The sequence below is a fragment of the Mus caroli genome, chromosome 19 (assembly GCF_900094665.2).
Source record: "Mus caroli chromosome 19, CAROLI_EIJ_v1.1, whole genome shotgun sequence".
NCBI lineage: Eukaryota > Metazoa > Chordata > Mammalia > Rodentia > Muridae > Mus > Mus caroli.
The window spans coordinates 9,795,449-9,801,199 of record NC_034588.1 but is presented as its reverse complement, the minus strand read 5'-3'; the positions used below and the strand labels follow the sequence as shown (position 1 = coordinate 9,801,199).

General features: G+C 39.8%; 1 pseudogene; it reads left to right on the top strand.

The window, feature by feature from the left end:
* Window positions 1–3,636: 3,636 nt before the first annotated feature.
* Window positions 3,637–4,255, top strand: LOC110285991 (annotated as a pseudogene).
* Window positions 4,256–5,751: the final 1,496 nt, after the last annotated feature.

Sequence of the window (5,751 nt, the reverse complement as noted above, 5' to 3'; positions counted from 1 at the left end):
GAGAGAGAGAGAGAGAGAGAGAGAGAGAGAGAGAGAGAGAGAGAGAGAGAGAGAGAGAGATTTCACACTAGCAACTTAACAACACACCTGAACAAAAAGAAGTAAGCACATCCAATAGGAGTAGATTGCAGGAAATAATCGAACTGAGGGCTGAAATCAATAAAATAGAAACAAAGATAACAATACAAAGAATCAATGAAACAAAGAGTTGATTCTTTGAGAAAAATCAACAGGATACTTATCCAAACTAATTAAGAGACACAGAGAATATTCAAGTTAACAAAATGAGAAGGAAAAGGTGGAACATAACAGCCATCAAGGAAAGCCAGAGAATCAATCATAAGAATAAACTTTAAAACTTTGTATCCCATAAAATTGGAAAATCTAAAGAAAATGGATAATTTTTTGATAGGTACCACTTAGTAAATTTAAATCAAAATAAGAAAAATAATTTACATAGGCATACAACCCCTAACAAAATAAAAGTAGTCATTAAAATGCCCCCACACCAAAAAAAAAATTCATGGGACAGATGATTTTAGTGCAGAATTCTATCAAGTGTTCAAAGAAGAGTTAATGAAAAAATTATTTCACAAATAGAAACAGAAGGAATATTGCCAAATTTATTTTATGAAGCTACAGTCACCCTACTACTCAAAACATAAAGACTCAACACAGTAAGGGACTTACAGACTAATTTCTCTTGTGAAAGATATGCAAACATACTTAATAAAATTCTTGCATTTCAAATCTTACAACACATCAAAAAGATCATCTACCATGATCAAATTGGGTTCATGCCAGAAAAACAGGGATGGTTCAGTGTATGATAAACAGTAAATATAATCGTGTGTATGTGTGTGTGTGTGTTGTGTGTTCATATGTATGTATACAGATTACAATTATTCTCCTATGGCATTGTTCATGTTGAATGTATTCACCCAGTAATGTACAACCTATACCTAAATCAAGAATGAGTTTTAGATTATAGTTTGTCTTCTTCCCTAACAGTTCTGAATGCTGTCCTCAAACTATATGTTTTTCATATGAGCCAACAACATTTTTTCACAGTACTATAAAAAATCTATTCATAAATTTTTGTTATTTAATAAATAATCACTTAAATTTGCCATTTCAGGTTTTCAAAATCTCTTCTTATAATGTAGATTTTAGTTGTCTCTTGCCACAGCTTAGTGGTGGGAAAATGCATAATGTACTAATTGTACTGTTTCATCTGAGTTAACAATGCTTTTTCTTTTCTTTTTCCTTCTTCTCTTTTCTTACCTCTCCTCATCATCATCGTCGTCCTTGCCCTCCTCCTCTTCCTCTTCCTCTTTCTTCTTCTTCTTCTTCTTCTTCTTCTTCTTCTTCTTCTTCTTCTTCTTCTTCTTCTTCTTCTTCTTCTTCTTCTTCTTCTTCTATCTTTATTTTACAGTCAAGTCATTATCTCCATCTGGTCCACCTTCTGACTGTTCTTCATATCCATTCCTTTTCCCATCTTGAAGAGGNCTATCCCGAAAGTTCCCTATACCCTCCCTCCGCCCTGCTCCCCTACCCACCCACTCCTGCTTCTTGGCCCTGGTGTTTCCCTGTACTGGAGCATATAAAGTTTGCAATACCAAGGGGTCTTTCTTCCCAGTGATGGCCAACTAGGCTATCTTCTGCTACATATGCAGCTAGAGATACGATCTCTGGGGGTCCTGGTTAGTTCATATTGTTGTTCCACCTATAGGGTTGCAGACCCCTTCATGAAGGGTCATCTAGGCACTGATTAGGAAAGGAAATACAACTGAGAAAACCCTATTATCCATCTAGGATTCTTAGATTCCCCACAAATCACAGAACTACTCTTTGTCTTGTCTGCACCTGGAACAAGTCCCTCATTGTTTTAATCATGATGAATTCACACTTCCACACACCCATGTGCCAGGGGTCAGCTGGGCAGCAAAGGTGGAAGAGTGTAGGCAGAAGGTGAGACTTTGTCTTACAAGAAATTTAAGGTTTCTGTGTAATAAAAAGTTTATTTATCTAAGTGTAAGTTACTAGGCTATTGTAGCTGACCTGCCTTCTGTGGTTCTCTGAGACCAGAAACTGCAGTCTCTGGCACTCAGCACCTCATCTTAAAACAGCAGGAGATTAAGTAAAGGATTAATTAAAAGGCTATAGCCTTTTCCCTATTGTTCAGATGCCTCTTGTTTGTAGGGCTAGGGGAAAGTTTGGAGCAATAAACTTCTATTGAACCAGGAAAGAGAATAACACTCTGCAGAAGGAAAAACTTTAACATGAACAAATATGCATAATCTCACATAAATTCTTATTCAGCTTCTTTCATGCTCATTTATTCATTTTCATTCAAACCCAGCTGGGCCTGGCTTGCATGCATTCTCACAATTGCATACTTACACACACATCCAACATATGTGTTTGCAGCAAAGGACCAAGCACTGGTGCAGAAAGAACTCACTCATTCTGGATGAAAAATGCGCTCCAATCTTTATTACATAGAGAAAAAAAAAAGGCTTCTACCTTTTTAATGCTAAATGAATTAAAACCCATGTTTGTAAGAAGAAAGCTTTGTTTCTTTTAATAAGACTTAACCTGCCTTGTCCTTACCATGGAACCTGTTCTGTCCCACGATAAGAAACCTGCTTGCTCTCTACAACATCTTCATTTTTCCTCTTTCTCTCTGCATTCTGCACATTGCTCTCTTAGTATTTTATGTTACCTATAATTTCTAAGTTACTCCACTCTGCATTCTCCTTCTAATCTAAAAAGTGTTCTGTCTAAAATCTTCTCAGCTTAGTTCCTCTCTCAGCTCAGTTCTCACCTCCATTCCTCTCACCCCAGTCTCTTGGTCCTTACTCTTCTCTTTGTCCTCAGCCCTTAAACATTTAGAATACATGATCAGATCACATTTTTAAAAGTTCACCAAAATTTCACACAGAAAATCAAATCATAAACTGAAATAGAATTTTACAACAGAGAATGTTTATATGCATATCCAGTAGGAGTGATTATCTAGCTAAACATCCATCACCTGTCACAGCCCCACTGGAACACTGAAGGTTTAAAACCATAACTAAGTTATTAGTGAAGTTTTGTATAGATAAACCCAGTCAACCTATATTAAATCATTAGTTCCCTCTTTATGACCTTTGGTTAATTGCTTTACAACCTCTTGGAATGTGCTCTGAGTAGGAGAAAGTGTGGTTACGATCTAAGAGCGATTAACTCGTGACACTTGGGAGACTGGCAGAGGTCTCATTGCAGCTTTGACTATCAGAAAAGGATCCAATAGCAGTCCTGCTATAAAAGAGCTTAATAATCACTGATATAATTTTAGGAATTCTTATAGGAGCATCATTAAGACTTAAGTCATCTATTTGTCTATATAGCATCACTACAAGATAGTACATCTTCGTGGATCTGCAGAGATCTGCTTCAAAGGGGGTATGCTCCTTCTTAGTGATTGTTATGTATGTTTAATAATGACAGGAAAAGCATATTACTAGCAGGAATCTTTCCTAAAATGAGTCCCTCACAGCCTTGCTTAATGAGGGCTCACCTGTCGCAGATTATATAATAATCTGCATCAGCTTCAGGATGATCACCTGCTAGTTATTAGCTCGACCCATTATGGCAGCTGACACCCATGTATTTCTTCTTAGTGATCTTCCATTCAAAGACTTTTACTATATCACCTCAACAATCGCCAAGACACTTTTCAAATTCTTCCAGGAAAAACAAACTATCAGCTTTGTAGACTACATGGTACAATATTTTATCTTTTTCACAGGGGGTCTGAATGAACCTTTCCTCATGACAGCCATGCTTATGACAGGTATGCTGTCATTTGTAACCCACTGCTCTATCACAAATCATGTCACTCACCTCTGTGATTGGGTGGTGATGGGATCCCATGTGACTGAACTCACTGCTTCTTTATCTTGATTTGTACTTTGCTGCAGCTCTACTTCTGTGGACCTAACATCAACAGACGTTTCTTCTGTCACATGCCCCAGCTATTAAATCTATCCTGCACTGTCAAATTCTACAGTTTCTGCTTGCCATATTAACAAGGTTGTTTAGAATAGTGAATGCCTTACTTATCATGAGAGCATATGGCTATGTAGCCATATCTATAGCATGTAGTTTCTACTGCCCTGCTTTAAGCTCCACTTTAAGCTCCTGCTATGCTGCCCGCCCAGGTTCCCTTGGATCTGCATACACATTAGATTATTTTTTTTATTATTAATCATTTCATTTGTTTACATCTCAAATGATATCCCAAGTCCTGGTTACTGCTCCACAAGTTTCCCATCACACAATTTCCCTTCCTCCCTTTCCTTTGCCTTTATGAGGGTGCTCCTTCACCCACACACCCTCTCGCATGCCACCCTTCCAGCATCTCCCTATGCGGGGGCATCAAATTTCCACAGGATCAAGGGCCTCCCTTCCCATTGATGTCAGATAAGGCCATCCTATGCTACATATGTATCTGGAGCCATGGATCGCTTCCTGTACACTCCTTGGTTGATGGTCTAGTCCCTGGGAGCATGTGGTGGTCTGGCCAGCTGATGTTGTTCTTCCTATGCGGTTGTAATCATCCTCAGCTTCTACAGTTCTTATGCCAGCTCTCCCAGGAGTGTCTCTGAGCTCAGTCTGATGGTTGGCTCCAAGCATTTCTGTCTGAATTGTTCAGTTGTTGGTTGATCCTCCCAAGGAGCAGCCACACCAGGTTCCTGTCAACAAGTACCTCTTGGCAACAGCAAGTACTGGGTTTGGTGTTTACAGACAGGATGAATCCCCAGGTGGGGCAGTCCCCAGATGGCCCTTCATTCACTCTCTCCTCCATTTTTTGTCCCTGTTCTTCTTTGGACAGGAACATATCTGGGTTAAAAACTTTGCGATGGGTGTGTGGCCCCAACCCTCGACCGGGAGCCTTGCCTGCCTACTGGAGGTGTTCTCTACAGGTTCTATCTCCCTTTCTCTGCTAAAGTAATCCCCACTGAGTCCTGGGAGCCTCTCATTTCCCCTCTATCTGGGACCCTACAATGGCTATCCCCATTTCATCATCATCCTCCTATGCTACAAATTTTATTCAATTTCCTGACCCTTTGCACTTTTCTCCTGTCCCCTCCAGTATTTCCTCTTGTCCCTCTCTCCCTCCCAACCCCCCCTCCCACGATCACCCTGTTCCCCCCTCAATGCAGGACTGAAGCATCCACACCCTGGTCTTCCTTCCTCCTAAACTCAATATGGTCTGTGGGTTGTATCATGGGTATTATGATTTTTGGGACTAATGCTCATTTATTAGTGTGGACATGCAATGAGTGTTCTTTTGAGTCTGGGTCAACTCAGGATGATATTTTCTAGTTCTATCCATTTGCCTGGGAATTTCATAAAGTTGTTGTTTTTAATAGCTGAGTAGTACTCCATTGTGTAAATGTACCACATTTTCTAAATCCATTCTTCTGTTGAGGAACATATAAGCACGTGGAGCACGTGTCCTTCTTATATGTTGGAGCATCTTTTGGGTATATTCCCAGTAGTGGTATAGCTGGGTCTTCAGGTAGAACTATTTCCAATTTTCTGAGGAACCACCAGACTGATTTCTCGAGTAGTTGGACCTTCGTGCAATCCTACCAGCAATGGAGGAGTGTTCCTCTTCTCCACATCCTCACCAGCATCTGTTGTCGCCTGAGCTTTTGAACTTAGCCATTATGATTGGTATGAGGTGGAATCTCAGGG